Here is a 23,132-nt window from a genome sequence, read left to right on the forward strand (position 1 = left end):
GATCATCTGGGTTTCGATACAACAAACTTCAACTGCACAAGTACATTCTGGGAATACAGCTGCAGGAAACCAAGCAATTCAAACATTAAGCATGCATAAACAACATTCCATAAACTTATCAAAAAAGAAAGAGCATCTTGGGCACAACTAGCGCCTCAGAGGCGGAGCCAGTGTGCACAACGGCAACAGGAAGTGTCATGGGAATCCAGGAAAACACAGCAAGGCAAGGGCCGAGTCATACATTTACCGCGAGCTGCATGGACAAGCACAAAAAGAACAAAGCTCACACAAACACTCCAAGTGATCTCAAAACACCTCTGCTCCACAAGGGCTTGGGGTCGATTCCCCTCAAGAGGACACAGCAAAATTGCACACATCCGAGCTACCGGGCACACTACCCACGAGCAGAAAGCAAAACGACAAAAAGTTTGCCAGCCTGACGCACGCGACATGAAAAGACATGCAACACCTGCAACAAAACTACAGTCTAATTTTACACACCAGAACATCAAGTCTCAAAGGAGACCATCAAAAATTGCCATGGCTGACTATATTTCAAGTCATCCTAGCGGGTATTGGGTAAAGTTTTCAACCAGCAATGATCGCGCCTCGGATTAACCTCACAGGCTACGATATTGCCTCTGCGAAAGAATGACGGGCTTAGTCAGAAGTATGCATGCACACATTTGGCGCCGAAGGACTCAAGAACGGTAAACAATTAAGCAACATATGGTAATGAGATCATCTGGGTTTCGATACAACAAACTTCAACTGCACAAGTACATTCTGGGGAATACAGCTGCAGGAAACCAAGCAATTCAAACATTAAGCATGCATAAACAACATTCCATAAACTTATCAAAAAAGAAAGAGCATCTTGGGCACAACTAGCGCCTCAGAGGCGGAGCCAGTGTGCACAACGGCAACAGGAAGTGTCATGGGAATCCAGAAAACACAGCAAGGCAAGGGCCGAGTCATACATTTACCGCGAGCTGCATGGACAAGCACAAAAAAGAACAAAGCTCACACAAACACTCCAAGTGATCTCAAAACACCTCTGCTCCACAAGGGCTTGGGGTCGATTCCCCTCAAGAGGACACAGCAAAATTGCACACATCCGAGCTACCGGGCACACTACCCACGAGCAGAAAGCAAAACGACAAAAAGTTTGCCAGCCTGACGCACGCGACATGAAAAGACACGCAACACCTGGGACAAAACTACAGTCTAATTTTACACACCAAAACATCAAGTCTCAAAGGAGACCATCAAAAATTGCCATGGCTGACTATATTTCAAGTCATCCTAGCGGGGTATTGGGTAAAGTTTTCAACCAGCAATGATCGCGCCTCGGATTAACCTCACAGGCTACGATATTGCCTCTGCGAAAGAATGACGGGCTTAGTCAGAAGTATGCATGCACACATTTGGCGCCGAAGGACTCAAGAACGGTAAACAATTAAGCAACATATGGTAATGAGATCATCTGGGTTTCGATACAACAAACTTCAACTGCACAAGTACATTCTGGGAATACAGCTGCAGGAAACCAAGCAATTCAAACATTAAGCATGCATAAACAACATTCCATAAACTTATCAAAAAAGAAAGAGCATCTTGGGCACAACTAGCGCCTCAGAGGCGGAGCCAGTGTGCACAACGGCAACAGGAAGTGTCATGGGAATCCAGAAAACACAGCAAGGCAAGGGCCGAGTCATACATTTACCGCGAGCTGCATGGACAAGCACAAAAAAGAACAAAGCTCACACAAACACTCCAAGTGATCTCAAAACACCTCTGCTCCACAAGGGCTTGGGGTCGATTCCCCTCAAGAGGACACAGCAAAATTGCACACATCCGAGCTACCGGGCACACTACCCACGAGCAGAAAGCAAAACGACAAAAAGTTTGCCAGCCTGACGCACGCGACATGAAAAGACACGCAACACCTGGGACAAAACTACAGTCTAATTTTACACACCAGAACATCAAGTCTCAAAGGAGACCATCAAAAATTGCCATGGCTGACTATATTTCAAGTCATCCTAGCGGGGTATTGGGTAAAGTTTTCAACCAGCAATGATCGCGCCTCGGATTAACCTCACAGGCTACGATATTGCCTCTGCGAAAGAATGACGGGCTTAGTCAGAAGTATGCATGCACACATTTGGCGCCGAAGGACTCAAGAACGGTAAACAATTAAGCAACATATGGTAATGAGATCATCTGGGTTTCGATACAACAAACTTCAACTGCACAAGTACATTCTGGGAATACAGCTGCAGGAAACCAAGCAATTCAAACATTAAGCATGCATAAACAACATTCCATAAACTTATCAAAAAAGAAAGAGCATCTTGGGCACAACTAGCGCCTCAGAGGCGGAGCCAGTGTGCACAACGGCCACAGGAAGTGTCATGGGAATCCAGAAAACACAGCAAGGCAAGGGCCGAGTCATACATTTACCGCGAGCTGCATGGACAAGCACAAAAAAGAACAAAGCTCACACAAACACTCCAAGTGATCTCAAAACACCTCTGCTCCACAAGGGCTTGGGGTCGATTCCCCTCAAGAGGACACAGCAAAATTGCACACATCCGAGCTACCGGGCACACTACCCACGAGCAGAAAGCAAAACGACAAAAAGTTTGCCAGCCTGACACACGCGACATGAAAAGACACGCAACACCTGGGACAAAACTACAGTCTAATTTTACACACCAAAACATCAAGTCTCAAAGGAGACCATCAAAAATTGCCATGGCTGACTATATTTCAAGTCATCCTAGCGGGGTATTGGGTAAAGTTTTCAACCAGCAATGATCGCGCCTCGGATTAACCTCACAGGCTACGATATTGCCTCTGCGAAAGAATGACGGGCTTAGTCAGAAGTATGCATGCACACATTTGGCGCCGAAGGACTCAAGAACGGTAAACAATTAAGCAACATATGGTAATGAGATCATCTGGGTTTCGATACAACAAACTTCAACTGCACAAGTACATTCTGGGAATACAGCTGCAGGAAACCAAGCAATTCAAACATTAAGCATGCATAAACAACATTCCATAAACTTATCAAAAAAGAAAGAGCATCTTGGGCACAACTAGCGCCTCAGAGGCGGAGCCAGTGTGCACAACGGCAACAGGAAGTGTCATGGGAATCCAGAAAAACACAGCAAGGCAAGGGCCGAGTCATACATTTACCGCGAGCTGCATGGACAAGCACAAAAAAGAACAAAGCTCACACAAACACTCCAAGTGATCTCAAAACACCTCTGCTCCACAAGGGCTTGGGGTCGATTCCCCTCAAGAGGACACAGCAAAATTGCACACATCCGAGCTACCGGGCACACTACCCACGAGCAGAAAGCAAAACGACAAAAAGTTTGCCAGCCTGACGCACGCGACATGAAAAGACACGCAACACCTGGGACAAAACTACAGTCTAATTTTACACACCAGAACATCAAGTCTCAAAGGAGACCATCAAAAATTGCCATGGCTGACTATATTTCAAGTCATCCTAGCGGGGTATTGGGTAAAGTTTTCAACCAGCAATGATCGCGCCTCGGATTAACCTCACAGGCTACGATATTGCCTCTGCGAAAGAATGACGGGCTTAGTCAGAAGTATGCATGCACACATTTGGCGCCGAAGGACTCAAGAACGGTAAACAATTAAGCAACATATGGTAATGAGATCATCTGGGTTTCGATACAACAAACTTCAACTGCACAAGTACATTCTGGGAATACAGCTGCAGGAAACCAAGCAATTCAAACATTAAGCATGCATAAACAACATTCCATAAACTTATCAAAAAAGAAAGAGCATCTTGGGCACAACTAGCGCCTCAGAGGCGGAGCCAGTGTGCACAACGGCAACAGGAAGTGTCATGGGAATCCAGAAAACACAGCAAGGCAAGGGCCGAGTCATACATTTACCGCGAGCTGCATGGACAAGCACAAAAAAGAACAAAGCTCACACAAACACTCCAAGTGATCTCAAAACACCTCTGCTCCACAAGGGCTTGGGGTCGATTCCCCTCAAGAGGACACAGCAAAATTGCACACATCCGAGCTACCGGGCACACTACCCACGAGCAGAAAGCAAAACGACAAAAAGTTTGCCAGCCTGACGCACGCGACATGAAAAGACACGCAACACCTGGGACAAAACTACAGTCTAATTTTACACACCAAAACATCAAGTCTCAAAGGAGACCATCAAAAATTGCCATGGCTGACTATATTTCAAGTCATCCTAGCGGGGTATTGGGTAAAGTTTTCAACCAGCAATGATCGCGCCTCGGATTAACCTCACAGGCTACGATATTGCCTCTGCGAAAGAATGACGGGCTTAGTCAGAAGTATGCATGCACACATTTGGCGCCGAAGGACTCAAGAACGGTAAACAATTAAGCAACATATGGTAATGAGATCATCTGGGTTTCGATACAACAAACTTCAACTGCACAAGTACATTCTGGGAATACAGCTGCAGGAAACCAAGCAATTCAAACATTAAGCATGCATAAACAACATTCCATAAACTTATCAAAAAAGAAAGAGCATCTTGGGCACAACTAGCGCCTCAGAGGCGGAGCCAGTGTGCACAACGGCAACAGGAAGTGTCATGGGAATCCAGAAAACACAGCAAGGCAAGGGCCGAGTCATACATTTACCGCGAGCTGCATGGACAAGCACAAAAAAGAACAAAGCTCACACAAACACTCCAAGTGATCTCAAAACACCTCTGCTCCACAAGGGCTTGGGGTCGATTCCCCTCAAGAGGACACAGCAAAATTGCACACATCCGAGCTACCGGGCACACTACCCACGAGCAGAAAGCAAAACGACAAAAAGTTTGCCAGCCTGACGCACGCGACATGAAAAGACACGCAACACCTGGGACAAAACTACAGTCTAATTTTACACACCAAAACATCAAGTCTCAAAGGAGACCATCAAAAATTGCCATGGCTGACTATATTTCAAGTCATCCTAGCGGGGTATTGGGTAAAGTTTTCAACCAGCAATGATCGCGCCTCGGATTAACCTCACAGGCTACGATATTGCCTCTGCGAAAGAATGACGGGCTTAGTCAGAAGTATGCATGCACACATTTGGCGCCGAAGGACTCAAGAACGGTAAACAATTAAGCAACATATGGTAATGAGATCATCTGGGTTTCGATACAACAAACTTCAACTGCACAAGTACATTCTGGGAATACAGCTGCAGGAAACCAAGCAATTCAAACATTAAGCATGCATAAACAACATTCCATAAACTTATCAAAAAAGAAAGAGCATCTTGGGCACAACTAGCGCCTCAGAGGCGGAGCCAGTGTGCACAACGGCAACAGGAAGTGTCATGGGAATCCAGAAAACACAGCAAGGCAAGGGCCGAGTCATACATTTACCGCGAGCTGCATGGACAAGCACAAAAAAGAACAAAGCTCACACAAACACTCCAAGTGATCTCAAAACACCTCTGCTCCACAAGGGCTTGGGGTCGATTCCCCTCAAGAGGACACAGCAAAATTGCACACATCCGAGCTACCGGGCACACTACCCACGAGCAGAAAGCAAAACGACAAAAAGTTTGCCAGCCTGACGCACGCGACATGAAAAGACACGCAACACCTGGGACAAAACTACAGTCTAATTTTACACACCAAAACATCAAGTCTCAAAGGAGACCATCAAAAATTGCCATGGCTGACTATATTTCAAGTCATCCTAGCGGGGTATTGGGTAAAGTTTTCAACCAGCAATGATCGCGCCTCGGATTAACCTCACAGGCTACGATATTGCCTCTGCGAAAGAATGACGGGCTTAGTCAGAAGTATGCATGCACACATTTGGCGCCGAAGGACTCAAGAACGGTAAACAATTAAGCAACATATGGTAATGAGATCATCTGGGTTTCGATACAACAAACTTCAACTGCACAAGTACATTCTGGGAATACAGCTGCAGGAAACCAAGCAATTCAAACATTAAGCATGCATAAACAACATTCCATAAACTTATCAAAAAAGAAAGAGCATCTTGGGCACAACTAGCGCCTCAGAGGCGGAGCCAGTGTGCACAACGGCAACAGGAAGTGTCATGGGAATCCAGAAAACACAGCAAGGCAAGGGCCGAGTCATACATTTACCGCGAGCTGCATGGACAAGCACAAAAAAGAACAAAGCTCACACAAACACTCCAAGTGATCTCAAAACACCTCTGCTCCACAAGGGCTTGGGGTCGATTCCCCTCAAGAGGACACAGCAAAATTGCACACATCCGAGCTACCGGGCACACTACCCACGAGCAGAAAGCAAAACGACAAAAAGTTTGCCAGCCTGACACACGCGACATGAAAAGACACGCAACACCTGGGACAAAACTACAGTCTAATTTTACACACCAAAACATCAAGTCTCAAAGGAGACCATCAAAAATTGCCATGGCTGACTATATTTCAAGTCATCCTAGCGGGGTATTGGGTAAAGTTTTCAACCAGCAATGATCGCGCCTCGGATTAACCTCACAGGCTACGATATTGCCTCTGCGAAAGAATGACGGGCTTAGTCAGAAGTATGCATGCACACATTTGGCGCCGAAGGACTCAAGAACGGTAAACAATTAAGCAACATATGGTAATGAGATCATCTGGGTTTCGATACAACAAACTTCAACTGCACAAGTACATTCTGGGAATACAGCTGCAGGAAACCAAGCAATTCAAACATTAAGCATGCATAAACAACATTCCATAAACTTATCAAAAAAGAAAGAGCATCTTGGGCACAACTAGCGCCTCAGAGGCGGAGCCAGTGTGCACAACGGCAACAGGAAGTGTCATGGGAATCCAGAAAACACAGCAAGGCAAGGGCCGAGTCATACATTTACCGCGAGCTGCATGGACAAGCACAAAAAAGAACAAAGCTCACACAAACACTCCAAGTGATCTCAAAACACCTCTGCTCCACAAGGGCTTGGGGTCGATTCCCCTCAAGAGGACACAGCAAAATTGCACACATCCGAGCTACCGGGCACACTACCCACGAGCAGAAAGCAAAACGACAAAAAGTTTGCCAGCCTGACGCACGCGACATGAAAAGACACGCAACACCTGGGACAAAACTACAGTCTAATTTTACACACCAGAACATCAAGTCTCAAAGGAGACCATCAAAAATTGCCATGGCTGACTATATTTCAAGTCATCCTAGCGGGGTATTGGGTAAAGTTTTCAACCAGCAATGATCGCGCCTCGGATTAACCTCACAGGCTACGATATTGCCTCTGCGAAAGAATGACGGGCTTAGTCAGAAGTATGCATGCACACATTTGGCGCCGAAGGACTCAAGAACGGTAAACAATTAAGCAACATATGGTAATGAGATCATCTGGGTTTCGATACAACAAACTTCAACTGCACAAGTACATTCTGGGAATACAGCTGCAGGAAACCAAGCAATTCAAACATTAAGCATGCATAAACAACATTCCATAAACTTATCAAAAAAGAAAGAGCATCTTGGGCACAACTAGCGTCTCAGAGGCGGAGCCAGTGTGCACAATAGCCACAGGAAGTATCATGGGAATCCAGAAAACACAGCAAGGCAAGGGCCGAGTCATACATTTACCGCGAGCTGCATGGACAAGCACAAAAAAGAACAAAGCTCACACAAACACTCCAAGTGATCTCAAAACACCTCTGCTCCACAAGGGCTTGGGGTCGATTCCCCTCAAGAGGACACAGCAAAATTGCACACATCCGAGCTACCGGGCACACTACCCACGAGCAGAAAGCAAAACGACAAAAAGTTTGCCAGCCTGACGCACGCGACATGAAAAGACACGCAACACCTGGGACAAAACTACAGTCTAATTTTACACACCAGAACATCAAGTCTCAAAGGAGACCATCAAAAATTGCCATGGCTGACTATATTTCAAGTCATCCTAGCGGGGTATTGGGTAAAGTTTTCAACCAGCAATGATCGCGCCTCGGATTAACCTCACAGGCTACGATATTGCCTCTGCGAAAGAATGACGGGCTTAGTCAGAAGTATGCATGCACACATTTGGCGCCGAAGGACTCAAGAACGGTAAACAATTAAGCAACATATGGTAATGAGATCATCTGGGTTTCGATACAACAAACTTCAACTGCACAAGTACATTCTGGGAATACAGCTGCAGGAAACCAAGCAATTCAAACATTAAGCATGCATAAACAACATTCCATAAACTTATCAAAAAAGAAAGAGCATCTTGGGCACAACTAGCGCCTCAGAGGCGGAGCCAGTGTGCACAACGGCCACAGGAAGTGTCATGGGAATCCAGAAAACACAGCAAGGCAAGGGCCGAGTCATACATTTACCGCGAGCTGCATGGACAAGCACAAAAAAGAACAAAGCTCACACAAACACTCCAAGTGATCTCAAAACACCTCTGCTCCACAAGGGCTTGGGGTCGATTCCCCTCAAGAGGACACAGCAAAATTGCACACATCCGAGCTACCGGGCACACTACCCACGAGCAGAAAGCAAAACGACAAAAAGTTTGCCAGCCTGACACACGCGACATGAAAAGACACGCAACACCTGGGACAAAACTACAGTCTAATTTTACACACCAAAACATCAAGTCTCAAAGGAGACCATCAAAAATTGCCATGGCTGACTATATTTCAAGTCATCCTAGCGGGGTATTGGGTAAAGTTTTCAACCAGCAATGATCGCGCCTCGGATTAACCTCACAGGCTACGATATTGCCTCTGCGAAAGAATGACGGGCTTAGTCAGAAGTATGCATGCACACATTTGGCGCCGAAGGACTCAAGAACGGTAAACAATTAAGCAACATATGGTAATGAGATCATCTGGGTTTCGATACAACAAACTTCAACTGCACAAGTACATTCTGGGAATACAGCTGCAGGAAACCAAGCAATTCAAACATTAAGCATGCATAAACAACATTCCATAAACTTATCAAAAAAGAAAGAGCATCTTGGGCACAACTAGCGCCTCAGAGGCGGAGCCAGTGTGCACAACGGCAACAGGAAGTGTCATGGGAATCCAGAAAACACAGCAAGGCAAGGGCCGAGTCATACATTTACCGCGAGCTGCATGGACAAGCACAAAAAAGAACAAAGCTCACACAAACACTCCAAGTGATCTCAAAACACCTCTGCTCCACAAGGGCTTGGGGTCGATTCCCCTCAAGAGGACACAGCAAAATTGCACACATCCGAGCTACCGGGCACACTACCCACGAGCAGAAAGCAAAACGACAAAAAGTTTGCCAGCCTGACGCACGCGACATGAAAAGACACGCAACACCTGGGACAAAACTACAGTCTAATTTTACACACCAGAAACATCAAGTCTCAAAGGAGACCATCAAAAATTGCCATGGCTGACTATATTTCAAGTCATCCTAGCGGGGTATTGGGTAAAGTTTTCAACCAGCAATGATCGCGCCTCGGATTAACCTCACAGGCTACGATATTGCCTCTGCGAAAGAATGACGGGCTTAGTCAGAAGTATGCATGCACACATTTGGCGCCGAAGGACTCAAGAACGGTAAACAATTAAGCAACATATGGTAATGAGATCATCTGGGTTTCGATACAACAAACTTCAACTGCACAAGTACATTCTGGGAATACAGCTGCAGGAAACCAAGCAATTCAAACATTAAGCATGCATAAACAACATTCCATAAACTTATCAAAAAAGAAAGAGCATCTTGGGCACAACTAGCGCCTCAGAGGCGGAGCCAGTGTGCACAACGGCAACAGGAAGTGTCATGGGAATCCAGAAAACACAGCAAGGCAAGGGCCGAGTCATACATTTACCGCGAGCTGCATGGACAAGCACAAAAAAGAACAAAGCTCACACAAACACTCCAAGTGATCTCAAAACACCTCTGCTCCACAAGGGCTTGGGGTCGATTCCCCTCAAGAGGACACAGCAAAATTGCACACATCCGAGCTACCGGGCACACTACCCACGAGCAGAAAGCAAAACGACAAAAAGTTTGCCAGCCTGACGCACGCGACATGAAAAGACACGCAACACCTGGGACAAAACTACAGTCTAATTTTACACACCAAAACATCAAGTCTCAAAGGAGACCATCAAAAATTGCCATGGCTGACTATATTTCAAGTCATCCTAGCGGGGTATTGGGTAAAGTTTTCAACCAGCAATGATCGCGCCTCGGATTAACCTCACAGGCTACGATATTGCCTCTGCGAAAGAATGACGGGCTTAGTCAGAAGTATGCATGCACACATTTGGCGCCGAAGGACTCAAGAACGGTAAACAATTAAGCAACATATGGTAATGAGATCATCTGGGTTTCGATACAACAAACTTCAACTGCACAAGTACATTCTGGGAATACAGCTGCAGGAAACCAAGCAATTCAAACATTAAGCATGCATAAACAACATTCCATAAACTTATCAAAAAAGAAAGAGCATCTTGGGCACAACTAGCGCCTCAGAGGCGGAGCCAGTGTGCACAACGGCAACAGGAAGTGTCATGGGAATCCAGAAAACACAGCAAGGCAAGGGCCGAGTCATACATTTACCGCGAGCTGCATGGACAAGCACAAAAAAGAACAAAGCTCACACAAACACTCCAAGTGATCTCAAAACACCTCTGCTCCACAAGGGCTTGGGGTCGATTCCCCTCAAGAGGACACAGCAAAATTGCACACATCCGAGCTACCGGGCACACTACCCACGAGCAGAAAGCAAAACGACAAAAAGTTTGCCAGCCTGACGCACGCGACATGAAAAGACACGCAACACCTGGGACAAAACTACAGTCTAATTTTACACACCAAAACATCAAGTCTCAAAGGAGACCATCAAAAATTGCCATGGCTGACTATATTTCAAGTCATCCTAGCGGGGTATTGGGTAAAGTTTTCAACCAGCAATGATCGCGCCTCGGATTAACCTCACAGGCTACGATATTGCCTCTGCGAAAGAATGACGGGCTTAGTCAGAAGTATGCATGCACACATTTGGCGCCGAAGGACTCAAGAACGGTAAACAATTAAGCAACATATGGTAATGAGATCATCTGGGTTTCGATACAACAAACTTCAACTGCACAAGTACATTCTGGGAATACAGCTGCAGGAAACCAAGCAATTCAAACATTAAGCATGCATAAACAACATTCCATAAACTTATCAAAAAAGAAAGAGCATCTTGGGCACAACTAGCGCCTCAGAGGCGGAGCCAGTGTGCACAACGGCAACAGGAAGTGTCATGGGAATCCAGAAAACACAGCAAGGCAAGGGCCGAGTCATACATTTACCGCGAGCTGCATGGACAAGCACAAAAAAGAACAAAGCTCACACAAACACTCCAAGTGATCTCAAAACACCTCTGCTCCACAAGGGCTTGGGGTCGATTCCCCTCAAGAGGACACAGCAAAATTGCACACATCCGAGCTACCGGGCACACTACCCACGAGCAGAAAGCAAAACGACAAAAAGTTTGCCAGCCTGACGCACGCGACATGAAAAGACACGCAACACCTGGGACAAAACTACAGTCTAATTTTACACACCAGAAACATCAAGTCTCAAAGGAGACCATCAAAAATTGCCATGGCTGACTATATTTCAAGTCATCCTAGCGGGGTATTGGGTAAAGTTTTCAACCAGCAATGATCGCGCCTCGGATTAACCTCACAGGCTACGATATTGCCTCTGCGAAAGAATGACGGGCTTAGTCAGAAGTATGCATGCACACATTTGGCGCCGAAGGACTCAAGAACGGTAAACAATTAAGCAACATATGGTAATGAGATCATCTGGGTTTCGATACAACAAACTTCAACTGCACAAGTACATTCTGGGAATACAGCTGCAGGAAACCAAGCAATTCAAACATTAAGCATGCATAAACAACATTCCATAAACTTATCAAAAAAGAAAGAGCATCTTGGGCACAACTAGCGCCTCAGAGGCGGAGCCAGTGTGCACAACGGCAACAGGAAGTGTCATGGGAATCCAGAAAACACAGCAAGGCAAGGGCCGAGTCATACATTTACCGCGAGCTGCATGGACAAGCACAAAAAAGAACAAAGCTCACACAAACACTCCAAGTGATCTCAAAACACCTCTGCTCCACAAGGGCTTGGGGTCGATTCCCCTCAAGAGGACACAGCAAAATTGCACACATCCGAGCTACCGGGCACACTACCCACGAGCAGAAAGCAAAACGACAAAAAGTTTGCCAGCCTGACGCACGCGACATGAAAAGACACGCAACACCTGGGACAAAACTACAGTCTAATTTTACACACCAGAACATCAAGTCTCAAAGGAGACCATCAAAAATTGCCATGGCTGACTATATTTCAAGTCATCCTAGCGGGGTATTGGGTAAAGTTTTCAACCAGCAATGATCGCGCCTCGGATTAACCTCACAGGCTACGATATTGCCTCTGCGAAAGAATGACGGGCTTAGTCAGAAGTATGCATGCACACATTTGGCGCCGAAGGACTCAAGAACGGTAAACAATTAAGCAACATATGGTAATGAGATCATCTGGGTTTCGATACAACAAACTTCAACTGCACAAGTACATTCTGGGAATACAGCTGCAGGAAACCAAGCAATTCAAACATTAAGCATGCATAAACAACATTCCATAAACTTATCAAAAAAGAAAGAGCATCTTGGGCACAACTAGCGCCTCAGAGGCGGAGCCAGTGTGCACAACGGCAACAGGAAGTGTCATGGGAATCCAGAAAACACAGCAAGGCAAGGGCCGAGTCATACATTTACCGCGAGCTGCATGGACAAGCACAAAAAAGAACAAAGCTCACACAAACACTCCAAGTGATCTCAAAACACCTCTGCTCCACAAGGGCTTGGGGTCGATTCCCCTCAAGAGGACACAGCAAAATTGCACACATCCGAGCTACCGGGCACACTACCCACGAGCAGAAAGCAAAACGACAAAAAGTTTGCCAGCCTGACGCACGCGACATGAAAAGACACGCAACACCTGGGACAAAACTACAGTCTAATTTTACACACCAGAACATCAAGTCTCAAAGGAGACCATCAAAAATTGCCATGGCTGACTATATTTCAAGTCATCCTAGCGGGGTATTGGGTAAAGTTTTCAACCAGCAATGATCGCGCCTCGGATTAACCTCACAGGCTACGATATTGCCTCTGCGAAAGAATGACGGGCTTAGTCAGAAGTATGCATGCACACATTTGGCGCCGAAGGACTCAAGAACGGTAAACAATTAAGCAACATATGGTAATGAGATCATCTGGGTTTCGATACAACAAACTTCAACTGCACAAGTACATTCTGGGAATACAGCTGCAGGAAACCAAGCAATTCAAACATTAAGCATGCATAAACAACATTCCATAAACTTATCAAAAAAGAAAGAGCATCTTGGGCACAACTAGCGCCTCAGAGGCGGAGCCAGTGTGCACAACGGCAACAGGAAGTGTCATGGGAATCCAGAAAACACAGCAAGGCAAGGGCCGAGTCATACATTTACCGCGAGCTGCATGGACAAGCACAAAAAAGAACAAAGCTCACACAAACACTCCAAGTGATCTCAAAACACCTCTGCTCCACAAGGGCTTGGGGTCGATTCCCCTCAAGAGGACACAGCAAAATTGCACACATCCGAGCTACCGGGCACACTACCCACGAGCAGAAAGCAAAACGACAAAAAGTTTGCCAGCCTGACGCACGCGACATGAAAAGACACGCAACACCTGGGACAAAACTACAGTCTAATTTTACACACCAGAACATCAAGTCTCAAAGGAGACCATCAAAAATTGCCATGGCTGACTATATTTCAAGTCATCCTAGCGGGGTATTGGGTAAAGTTTTCAACCAGCAATGATCGCGCCTCGGATTAACCTCACAGGCTACGATATTGCCTCTGCGAAAGAATGACGGGCTTAGTCAGAAGTATGCATGCACACATTTGGCGCCGAAGGACTCAAGAACGGTAAACAATTAAGCAACATATGGTAATGAGATCATCTGGGTTTCGATACAACAAACTTCAACTGCACAAGTACATTCTGGGAATACAGCTGCAGGAAACCAAGCAATTCAAACATTAAGCATGCATAAACAACATTCCATAAACTTATCAAAAAAGAAAGAGCATCTTGGGCACAACTAGCGCCTCAGAGGCGGAGCCAGTGTGCACAACGGCAACAGGAAGTGTCATGGGAATCCAGAAAACACAGCAAGGCAAGGGCCGAGTCATACATTTACCGCGAGCTGCATGGACAAGCACAAAAAAGAACAAAGCTCACACAAACACTCCAAGTGATCTCAAAACACCTCTGCTCCACAAGGGCTTGGGGTCGATTCCCCTCAAGAGGACACAGCAAAATTGCACACATCCGAGCTACCGGGCACACTACCCACGAGCAGAAAGCAAAACGACAAAAAGTTTGCCAGCCTGACGCACGCGACATGAAAAGACACGCAACACCTGGGACAAAACTACAGTCTAATTTTACACACCAGAACATCAAGTCTCAAAGGAGACCATCAAAAATTGCCATGGCTGACTATATTTCAAGTCATCCTAGCGGGGTATTGGGTAAAGTTTTCAACCAGCAATGATCGCGCCTCGGATTAACCTCACAGGCTACGATATTGCCTCTGCGAAAGAATGACGGGCTTAGTCAGAAGTATGCATGCACACATTTGGCGCCGAAGGACTCAAGAACGGTAAACAATTAAGCAACATATGGTAATGAGATCATCTGGGTTTCGATACAACAAACTTCAACTGCACAAGTACATTCTGGGAATACAGCTGCAGGAAACCAAGCAATTCAAACATTAAGCATGCATAAACAACATTCCATAAACTTATCAAAAAAGAAAGAGCATCTTGGGCACAACTAGCGCCTCAGAGGCGGAGCCAGTGTGCACAACGGCAACAGGAAGTGTCATGGGAATCCAGAAAACACAGCAAGGCAAGGGCCGAGTCATACATTTACCGCGAGCTGCATGGACAAGCACAAAAAAGAACAAAGCTCACACAAACACTCCAAGTGATCTCAAAACACCTCTGCTCCACAAGGGCTTGGGGTCGATTCCCCTCAAGAGGACACAGCAAAATTGCACACATCCGAGCTACCGGGCACACTACCCACGAGCAGAAAGCAAAACGACAAAAAGTTTGCCAGCCTGACGCACGCGACATGAAAAGACACGCAACACCTGGGACAAAACTACAGTCTAATTTTACACACCAGAACATCAAGTCTCAAAGGAGACCATCAAAAATTGCCATGGCTGACTATATTTCAAGTCATCCTAGCGGGGTATTGGGTAAAGTTTTCAACCAGCAATGATCGCGCCTCGGATTAACCTCACAGGCTACGATATTGCCTCTGCGAAAGAATGACGGGCTTAGTCAGAAGTATGCATGCACACATTTGGCGCCGAAGGACTCAAGAACGGTAAACAATTAAGCAACATATGGTAATGAGATCATCTGGGTTTCGATACAACAAACTTCAACTGCACAAGTACATTCTGGGAATACAGCTGCAGGAAACCAAGCAATTCAAACATTAAGCATGCATAAACAACATTCCATAAACTTATCAAAAAAGAAAGAGCATCTTGGGCACAACTAGCGCCTCAGAGGCGGAGCCAGTGTGCACAACGGCAACAGGAAGTGTCATGGGAATCCAGAAAACACAGCAAGGCAAGGGCCGAGTCATACATTTACCGCGAGCTGCATGGACAAGCACAAAAAAGAACAAAGCTCACACAAACACTCCAAGTGATCTCAAAACACCTCTGCTCCACAAGGGCTTGGGGTCGATTCCCCTCAAGAGGACACAGCAAAATTGCACACATCCGAGCTACCGGGCACACTACCCACGAGCAGAAAGCAAAACGACAAAAAGTTTGCCAGCCTGACGCACGCGACATGAAAAGACACGCAACACCTGGGACAAAACTACAGTCTAATTTTACACACCAGAACATCAAGTCTCAAAGGAGACCATCAAAAATTGCCATGGCTGACTATATTTCAAGTCATCCTAGCGGGGTATTGGGTAAAGTTTTCAACCAGCAATGATCGCGCCTCGGATTAACCTCACAGGCTACGATATTGCCTCTGCGAAAGAATGACGGGCTTAGTCAGAAGTATGCATGCACACATTTGGCGCCGAAGGACTCAAGAACGGTAAACAATTAAGCAACATATGGTAATGAGATCATCTGGGTTTCGATACAACAAACTTCAACTGCACAAGTACATTCTGGGAATACAGCTGCAGGAAACCAAGCAATTCAAACATTAAGCATGCATAAACAACATTCCATAAACTTATCAAAAAAGAAAGAGCATCTTGGGCACAACTAGCGCCTCAGAGGCGGAGCCAGTGTGCACAACGGCCACAGGAAGTGTCATGGGAATCCAGAAAACACAGCAAGGCAAGGGCCGAGTCATACATTTACCGCGAGCTGCATGGACAAGCACAAAAAAGAACAAAGCTCACACAAACACTCCAAGTGATCTCAAAACACCTCTGCTCCACAAGGGCTTGGGGTCGATTCCCCTCAAGAGGACACAGCAAAATTGCACACATCCGAGCTACCGGGCACACTACCCACGAGCAGAAAGCAAAACGACAAAAAGTTTGCCAGCCTGACGCACGCGACATGAAAAGACACGCAACACCTGGGACAAAACTACAGTCTAATTTTACACACCAAAACATCAAGTCTCAAAGGAGACCATCAAAAATTGCCATGGCTGACTATATTTCAAGTCATCCTAGCGGGGTATTGGGTAAAGTTTTCAACCAGCAATGATCGCGCCTCGGATTAACCTCACAGGCTACGATATTGCCTCTGCGAAAGAATGACGGGCTTAGTCAGAAGTATGCATGCACACATTTGGCGCCGAAGGACTCAAGAACGGTAAACAATTAAGCAACATATGGTAATGAGATCATCTGGGTTTCGATACAACAAACTTCAACTGCACAAGTACATTCTGGGAATACAGCTGCAGGAAACCAAGCAATTCAAACATTAAGCATGCATAAACAACATTCCATAAACTTATCAAAAAAGAAAGAGCATCTTGGGCACAACTAGCGCCTCAGAGGCGGAGCCAGTGTGCACAACGGCAACAGGAAGTGTCATGGGAATCCAGAAAACACAGCAAGGCAAGGGCCGAGTCATACATTTACCGCGAGCTGCATGGACAAGCACAAAAAAGAACAAAGCTCACACAAACACTCCAAGTGATCTCAAAACACCTCTGCTCCACAAGGGCTTGGGGTCGATTCCCCTCAAGAGGACACAGCAAAATTGCACACATCCGAGCTACCGGGCACACTACCCACGAGCAGAAAGCAAAACGACAAAAAGTTTGCCAGCCTGACGCACGCGACATGAAAAGACACGCAACACCTGGGACAAAACTACAGTCTAATTTTACACACCAGAACATCAAGTCTCAAAGGAGACCATCAAAAATTGCCATGGCTGACTATATTTCAAGTCATCCTAGCGGGGTATTGGGTAAAGTTTTCAACCAGCAATGATCGCGCCTCGGATTAACCTCACAGGCTACGATATTGCCTCTGCGAAAGAATGACGGGCTTAGTCAGAAGTATGCATGCACACATTTGGCGCCGAAGGACTCAAGAACGGTAAACAATTAAGCAACATATGGTAATGAGATCATCTGGGTTTCGATACAACAAACTTCAACTGCACAAGTACATTCTGGGAATACAGCTGCAGGAAACCAAGCAATTCAAACATTAAGCATGCATAAACAACATTCCATAAACTTATCAAAAAAGAAAGAGCATCTTGGGCACAACTAGCGCCTCAGAGGCGGAGCCAGTGTGCACAACGGCCACAGGAAGTATCGTGGGAATCCAGAAAACACAGCAAGGCAAGGGCCGAGTCATACATTTACCGCGAGCTGCATGGACAAGCACAAAAAAGAACAAAGCTCACACAAACACTCCAAGTGATCTCAAAACACCTCTGCTCCACAAGGGCTTGGGGTCGATTCCCCTCAAGAGGACACAGCAAAATTGCACACATCCGAGCTACCGGGCACACTACCCACGAGCAGAAAGCAAAACGACAAAAAGTTTGCCAGCCTGACGCACGCGACATGAAAAGACACGCAACACCTGGGACAAAACTACAGTCTAATTTTACACACCAGAACATCAAGTCTCAAAGGAGACCATCAAAAATTGCCATGGCTGACTATATTTCAAGTCATCCTAGCGGGGTATTGGGTAAAGTTTTCAACCAGCAATGATCGCGCCTCGGATTAACCTCACAGGCTACGATATTGCCTCTGCGAAAGAATGACGGGCTTAGTCAGAAGTATGCATGCACACATTTGGCGCCGAAGGACTCAAGAACGGTAAACAATTAAGCAACATATGGTAATGAGATCATCTGGGTTTCGATACAACAAACTTCAACTGCACAAGTACATTCTGGGAATACAGCTGCAGGAAACCAAGCAATTCAAACATTAAGCATGCATAAACAACATTCCATAAACTTATCAAAAAAGAAAGAGCATCTTGGGCACAACTAGCGCCTCAGAGGCGGAGCCAGTGTGCACAACGGCAACAGGAAGTGTCATGGGAATCCAGAAAACACAGCAAGGCAAGGGCCGAGTCATACATTTACCGCGAGCTGCATGGACAAGCACAAAAAAGAACAAAGCTCACACAAACACTCCAAGTGATCTCAAAACACCTCTGCTCCACAAGGGCTTGGGGTCGATTCCCCTCAAGAGGACACAGCAAAATTGCACACATCCGAGCTACCGGGCACACTACCCACGAGCAGAAAGCAAAACGACAAAAAGTTTGCCAGCCTGACGCACGCGACATGAAAAGACACGCAACACCTGGGACAAAACTACAGTCTAATTTTACACACCAGAACATCAAGTCTCAAAGGAGACCATCAAAAATTGCCATGGCTGACTATATTTCAAGTCATCCTAGCGGGGTATTGGGTAAAGTTTTCAACCAGCAATGATCGCGCCTCGGATTAACCTCACAGGCTACGATATTGCCTCTGCGAAAGAATGACGGGCTTAGTCAGAAGTATGCATGCACACATTTGGCGCCGAAGGACTCAAGAACGGTAAACAATTAAGCAACATATGGTAATGAGATCATCTGGGTTTCGATACAACAAACTTCAACTGCACAAGTACATTCTGGGAATACAGCTGCAGGAAACCAAGCAATTCAAACATTAAGCATGCATAAACAACATTCCATAAACTTATCAAAAAAGAAAGAGCATCTTGGGCACAACTAGCGCCTCAGAGGCGGAGCCAGTGTGCACAACGGCCACAGGAAGTATCGTGGGAATCCAGAAAACACAGCAAGGCAAGGGCCGAGTCATACATTTACCGCGAGCTGCATGGACAAGCACAAAAAAGAACAAAGCTCACACAAACACTCCAAGTGATCTCAAAACACCTCTGCTCCACAAGGGCTTGGGGTCGATTCCCCTCAAGAGGACACAGCAAAATTGCACACATCCGAGCTACCGGGCACACTACCCACGAGCAGAAAGCAAAACGACAAAAAGTTTGCCAGCCTGACGCACGCGACATGAAAAGACACGCAACACCTGGGACAAAACTACAGTCTAATTTTACACACCAGAACATCAAGTCTCAAAGGAGACCATCAAAAATTGCCATGGCTGACTATATTTCAAGTCATCCTAGCGGGGTATTGGGTAAAGTTTTCAACCAGCAATGATCGCGCCTCGGATTAACCTCACAGGCTACGATATTGCCTCTGCGAAAGAATGACGGGCTTAGTCAGAAGTATGCATGCACACATTTGGCGCCGAAGGACTCAAGAACGGTAAACAATTAAGCAACATATGGTAATGAGATCATCTGGGTTTCGATACAACAAACTTCAACTGCACAAGTACATTCTGGGAATACAGCTGCAGGAAACCAAGCAATTCAAACATTAAGCATGCATAAACAACATTCCATAAACTTATCAAAAAAGAAAGAGCATCTTGGGCACAACTAGCGCCTCAGAGGCGGAGCCAGTGTGCACAACGGCAACAGGAAGTGTCATGGGAATCCAGAAAACACAGCAAGGCAAGGGCCGAGTCATACATTTACCGCGAGCTGCATGGACAAGCACAAAAAAGAACAAAGCTCACACAAACACTCCAAGTGATCTCAAAACACCTCTGCTCCACAAGGGCTTGGGGTCGATTCCCCTCAAGAGGACACAGCAAAATTGCACACATCCGAGCTACCGGGCACACTACCCACGAGCAGAAAGCAAAACGACAAAAAGTTTGCCAGCCTGACGCACGCGACATGAAAAGACACGCAACACCTGGGACAAAACTACAGTCTAATTTTACACACCAGAACATCAAGTCTCAAAGGAGACCATCAAAAATTGCCATGGCTGACTATATTTCAAGTCATCCTAGCGGGGTATTGGGTAAAGTTTTCAACCAGCAATGATCGCGCCTCGGATTAACCTCACAGGCTACGATATTGCCTCTGCGAAAGAATGACGGGCTTAGTCAGAAGTATGCATGCACACATTTGGCGCCGAAGGACTCAAGAACGGTAAACAATTAAGCAACATATGGTAATGAGATCATCTGGGTTTCGATACAACAAACTTCAACTGCACAAGTACATTCTGGGAATACAGCTGCAGGAAACCAAGCAATTCAAACATTAAGCATGCATAAACAACATTCCATAAACTTATCAAAAAAGAAAGAGCATCTTGGGCACAACTAGCGCCTCAGAGGCGGAGCCAGTGTGCACAACGGCCACAGGAAGTATCGTGGGAATCCAGAAAACACAGCAAGGCAAGGGCCGAGTCATACATTTACCGCGAGCTGCATGGACAAGCACAAAAAAGAACAAAGCTCACACAAACACTCCAAGTGATCTCAAAACACCTCTGCTCCACAAGGGCTTGGGGTCGATTCCCCTCAAGAGGACACAGCAAAATTGCACACATCCGAGCTACCGGGCACACTACCCACGAGCAGAAAGCAAAACGACAAAAAGTTTGCCAGCCTGACGCACGCGACATGAAAAGACACGCAACACCTGGGACAAAACTACACAGTCTAATTTTACACACCAGAACATCAAGTCTCAAAGGAGACCATCAAAAATTGCCATGGCTGACTATATTTCAAGTCATCCTAGCGGGGTATTGGGTAAAGTTTTCAACCAGCAATGATCGCGCCTCGGATTAACCTCACAGGCTACGATATTGCCTCTGCGAAAGAATGACGGGCTTAGTCAGAAGTATGCATGCACACATTTGGCGCCGAAGGACTCAAGAACGGTAAACAATTAAGCAACATATGGTAATGAGATCATCTGGGTTTCGATACAACAAACTTCAACTGCACAAGTACATTCTGGGAATACAGCTGCAGGAAACCAAGCAATTCAAACATTAAGCATGCATAAACAACATTCCATAAACTTATCAAAAAAGAAAGAGCATCTTGGGCACAACTAGCGCCTCAGAGGCGGAGCCAGTGTGCACAACGGCAACAGGAAGTGTCATGGGAATCCAGAAAACACAGCAAGGCAAGGGCCGAGTCATACATTTACCGCGAGCTGCATGGACAAGCACAAAAAAGAACAAAGCTCACACAAACACTCCAAGTGATCTCAAAACACCTCTGCTCCACAAGGGCTTGGGGTCGATTCCCCTCAAGAGGACACAGCAAAATTGCACACATCCGAGCTACCGGGCACACTACCCACGAGCAGAAAGCAAAACGACAAAAAGTTTGCCAGCCTGACGCACGCGACATGAAAAGACACGCAACACCTGGGACAAAACTACAGTCTAATTTTACACACCAGAACATCAAGTCTCAAAGGAGACCATCAAAAATTGCCATGGCTGACTATATTTCAAGTCATCCTAGCGGGGTATTGGGTAAAGTTTTCAACCAGCAATGATCGCGCCTCGGATTAACCTCACAGGCTACGATATTGCCTCTGCGAAAGAATGACGGGCTTAGTCAGAAGTATGCATGCACACATTTGGCGCCGAAGGACTCAAGAACGGTAAACAATTAAGCAACATATGGTAATGAGATCATCTGGGTTTCGATACAACAAACTTCAACTGCACAAGTACATTCTGGGAATACAGCTGCAGGAAACCAAGCAATTCAAACATTAAGCATGCATAAACAACATTCCATAAACTTATCAAAAAAGAAAGAGCATCTTGGGCACAACTAGCGCCTCAGAGGCGGAGCCAGTGTGCACAACGGCCACAGGAAGTATCGTGGGAATCCAGAAAACACAGCAAGGCAAGGGCCGAGTCATACATTTACCGCGAGCTGCATGGACAAGCACAAAAAAGAACAAAGCTCACACAAACACTCCAAGTGATCTCAAAACACCTCTGCTCCACAAGGGCTTGGGGTCGATTCCCCTCAAGAGGACACAGCAAAATTGCACACATCCGAGCTACCGGGCACACTACCCACGAGCAGAAAGCAAAACGACAAAAAGTTTGCCAGCCTGACGCACGCGACATGAAAAGACACGCAACACCTGGGACAAAACTACAGTCTAATTTTACACACCAGAACATCAAGTCTCAAAGGAGACCATCAAAAATTGCCATGGCTGACTATATTTCAAGTCATCCTAGCGGGGTATTGGGTAAAGTTTTCAACCAGCAATGATCGCGCCTCGGATTAACCTCACAGGCTACGATATTGCCTCTGCGAAAGAATGACGGGCTTAGTCAGAAGTATGCATGCACACATTTGGCGCCGAAGGACTCAAGAACGGTAAACAATTAAGCAACATATGGTAATGAGATCATCTGGGTTTCGATACAACAAACTTCAACTGCACAAGTACATTCTGGGAATACAGCTGCAGGAAACCAAGCAATTCAAACATTAAGCATGCATAAACAACATTCCATAAACTTATCAAAAAAGAAAGAGCATCTTGGGCACAACTAGCGCCTCAGAGGCGGAGCCAGTGTGCACAACGGCCAC

At 46.0% G+C, this 23,132-nt stretch overlaps 31 non-coding genes across 31 annotated transcripts; all 31 read right to left on the reverse strand.

Annotated features, from left to right (window-relative positions):
* Nucleotides 1-513: 513 nt before the first annotated feature.
* Nucleotides 514-653, reverse strand: LOC118801447. Its single transcript, XR_005006499.1, has one exon. It is a non-coding gene; the product is annotated as a U4 spliceosomal RNA (small nuclear RNA).
* Nucleotides 654-1,253: 600 nt separating this feature from the next.
* Nucleotides 1,254-1,394, reverse strand: LOC118801459. The gene has a single exon (XR_005006510.1). It is a non-coding gene; the product is annotated as a U4 spliceosomal RNA (small nuclear RNA).
* A 599-nt stretch (nucleotides 1,395-1,993) lies between these two features.
* LOC118801471 lies at nucleotides 1,994-2,134 on the reverse strand. Its single transcript, XR_005006521.1, has one exon. It is a non-coding gene; the product is annotated as a U4 spliceosomal RNA (small nuclear RNA).
* A 599-nt stretch (nucleotides 2,135-2,733) lies between these two features.
* LOC118801483 lies at nucleotides 2,734-2,874 on the reverse strand. The gene has a single exon (XR_005006532.1). It is a non-coding gene; the product is annotated as a U4 spliceosomal RNA (small nuclear RNA).
* A 600-nt stretch (nucleotides 2,875-3,474) lies between these two features.
* Nucleotides 3,475-3,615, reverse strand: LOC118801492. Its single transcript, XR_005006541.1, has one exon. It is a non-coding gene; the product is annotated as a U4 spliceosomal RNA (small nuclear RNA).
* Nucleotides 3,616-4,214: 599 nt separating this feature from the next.
* LOC118801449 lies at nucleotides 4,215-4,355 on the reverse strand. Its single transcript, XR_005006500.1, has one exon. It is a non-coding gene; the product is annotated as a U4 spliceosomal RNA (small nuclear RNA).
* Nucleotides 4,356-4,954: 599 nt separating this feature from the next.
* Nucleotides 4,955-5,095, reverse strand: LOC118801450. The gene has a single exon (XR_005006501.1). It is a non-coding gene; the product is annotated as a U4 spliceosomal RNA (small nuclear RNA).
* Nucleotides 5,096-5,694: 599 nt separating this feature from the next.
* LOC118801451 lies at nucleotides 5,695-5,835 on the reverse strand. The gene has a single exon (XR_005006502.1). It is a non-coding gene; the product is annotated as a U4 spliceosomal RNA (small nuclear RNA).
* A 599-nt stretch (nucleotides 5,836-6,434) lies between these two features.
* On the reverse strand, nucleotides 6,435-6,575 carry LOC118801452. Its single transcript, XR_005006503.1, has one exon. It is a non-coding gene; the product is annotated as a U4 spliceosomal RNA (small nuclear RNA).
* A 599-nt stretch (nucleotides 6,576-7,174) lies between these two features.
* Nucleotides 7,175-7,315, reverse strand: LOC118801453. The gene has a single exon (XR_005006504.1). It is a non-coding gene; the product is annotated as a U4 spliceosomal RNA (small nuclear RNA).
* A 599-nt stretch (nucleotides 7,316-7,914) lies between these two features.
* LOC118801454 lies at nucleotides 7,915-8,055 on the reverse strand. Its single transcript, XR_005006505.1, has one exon. It is a non-coding gene; the product is annotated as a U4 spliceosomal RNA (small nuclear RNA).
* A 599-nt stretch (nucleotides 8,056-8,654) lies between these two features.
* On the reverse strand, nucleotides 8,655-8,795 carry LOC118801455. Its single transcript, XR_005006506.1, has one exon. It is a non-coding gene; the product is annotated as a U4 spliceosomal RNA (small nuclear RNA).
* Nucleotides 8,796-9,395: 600 nt separating this feature from the next.
* On the reverse strand, nucleotides 9,396-9,536 carry LOC118801456. The gene has a single exon (XR_005006507.1). It is a non-coding gene; the product is annotated as a U4 spliceosomal RNA (small nuclear RNA).
* A 599-nt stretch (nucleotides 9,537-10,135) lies between these two features.
* Nucleotides 10,136-10,276, reverse strand: LOC118801457. Its single transcript, XR_005006508.1, has one exon. It is a non-coding gene; the product is annotated as a U4 spliceosomal RNA (small nuclear RNA).
* A 599-nt stretch (nucleotides 10,277-10,875) lies between these two features.
* On the reverse strand, nucleotides 10,876-11,016 carry LOC118801458. Its single transcript, XR_005006509.1, has one exon. It is a non-coding gene; the product is annotated as a U4 spliceosomal RNA (small nuclear RNA).
* Nucleotides 11,017-11,616: 600 nt separating this feature from the next.
* LOC118801460 lies at nucleotides 11,617-11,757 on the reverse strand. The gene has a single exon (XR_005006511.1). It is a non-coding gene; the product is annotated as a U4 spliceosomal RNA (small nuclear RNA).
* Nucleotides 11,758-12,356: 599 nt separating this feature from the next.
* On the reverse strand, nucleotides 12,357-12,497 carry LOC118801461. Its single transcript, XR_005006512.1, has one exon. It is a non-coding gene; the product is annotated as a U4 spliceosomal RNA (small nuclear RNA).
* Nucleotides 12,498-13,096: 599 nt separating this feature from the next.
* On the reverse strand, nucleotides 13,097-13,237 carry LOC118801462. The gene has a single exon (XR_005006513.1). It is a non-coding gene; the product is annotated as a U4 spliceosomal RNA (small nuclear RNA).
* A 599-nt stretch (nucleotides 13,238-13,836) lies between these two features.
* Nucleotides 13,837-13,977, reverse strand: LOC118801463. The gene has a single exon (XR_005006514.1). It is a non-coding gene; the product is annotated as a U4 spliceosomal RNA (small nuclear RNA).
* A 599-nt stretch (nucleotides 13,978-14,576) lies between these two features.
* On the reverse strand, nucleotides 14,577-14,717 carry LOC118801465. The gene has a single exon (XR_005006515.1). It is a non-coding gene; the product is annotated as a U4 spliceosomal RNA (small nuclear RNA).
* A 599-nt stretch (nucleotides 14,718-15,316) lies between these two features.
* Nucleotides 15,317-15,457, reverse strand: LOC118801466. The gene has a single exon (XR_005006516.1). It is a non-coding gene; the product is annotated as a U4 spliceosomal RNA (small nuclear RNA).
* A 599-nt stretch (nucleotides 15,458-16,056) lies between these two features.
* On the reverse strand, nucleotides 16,057-16,197 carry LOC118801467. The gene has a single exon (XR_005006517.1). It is a non-coding gene; the product is annotated as a U4 spliceosomal RNA (small nuclear RNA).
* A 599-nt stretch (nucleotides 16,198-16,796) lies between these two features.
* LOC118801468 lies at nucleotides 16,797-16,937 on the reverse strand. The gene has a single exon (XR_005006518.1). It is a non-coding gene; the product is annotated as a U4 spliceosomal RNA (small nuclear RNA).
* Nucleotides 16,938-17,536: 599 nt separating this feature from the next.
* Nucleotides 17,537-17,677, reverse strand: LOC118801469. Its single transcript, XR_005006519.1, has one exon. It is a non-coding gene; the product is annotated as a U4 spliceosomal RNA (small nuclear RNA).
* Nucleotides 17,678-18,276: 599 nt separating this feature from the next.
* LOC118801470 lies at nucleotides 18,277-18,417 on the reverse strand. The gene has a single exon (XR_005006520.1). It is a non-coding gene; the product is annotated as a U4 spliceosomal RNA (small nuclear RNA).
* A 599-nt stretch (nucleotides 18,418-19,016) lies between these two features.
* On the reverse strand, nucleotides 19,017-19,157 carry LOC118801472. The gene has a single exon (XR_005006522.1). It is a non-coding gene; the product is annotated as a U4 spliceosomal RNA (small nuclear RNA).
* Nucleotides 19,158-19,756: 599 nt separating this feature from the next.
* Nucleotides 19,757-19,897, reverse strand: LOC118801473. The gene has a single exon (XR_005006523.1). It is a non-coding gene; the product is annotated as a U4 spliceosomal RNA (small nuclear RNA).
* A 599-nt stretch (nucleotides 19,898-20,496) lies between these two features.
* Nucleotides 20,497-20,637, reverse strand: LOC118801474. The gene has a single exon (XR_005006524.1). It is a non-coding gene; the product is annotated as a U4 spliceosomal RNA (small nuclear RNA).
* A 601-nt stretch (nucleotides 20,638-21,238) lies between these two features.
* Nucleotides 21,239-21,379, reverse strand: LOC118801475. Its single transcript, XR_005006525.1, has one exon. It is a non-coding gene; the product is annotated as a U4 spliceosomal RNA (small nuclear RNA).
* A 599-nt stretch (nucleotides 21,380-21,978) lies between these two features.
* Nucleotides 21,979-22,119, reverse strand: LOC118801476. The gene has a single exon (XR_005006526.1). It is a non-coding gene; the product is annotated as a U4 spliceosomal RNA (small nuclear RNA).
* Nucleotides 22,120-22,718: 599 nt separating this feature from the next.
* Nucleotides 22,719-22,859, reverse strand: LOC118801477. Its single transcript, XR_005006527.1, has one exon. It is a non-coding gene; the product is annotated as a U4 spliceosomal RNA (small nuclear RNA).
* Nucleotides 22,860-23,132: the final 273 nt, after the last annotated feature.

This window comes from Colossoma macropomum, unplaced genomic scaffold, assembly GCF_904425465.1.
Source record: "Colossoma macropomum unplaced genomic scaffold, Colossoma_macropomum, whole genome shotgun sequence".
In the NCBI taxonomy this organism is placed as follows: Eukaryota; Metazoa; Chordata; class Actinopteri; order Characiformes; family Serrasalmidae; genus Colossoma; species Colossoma macropomum.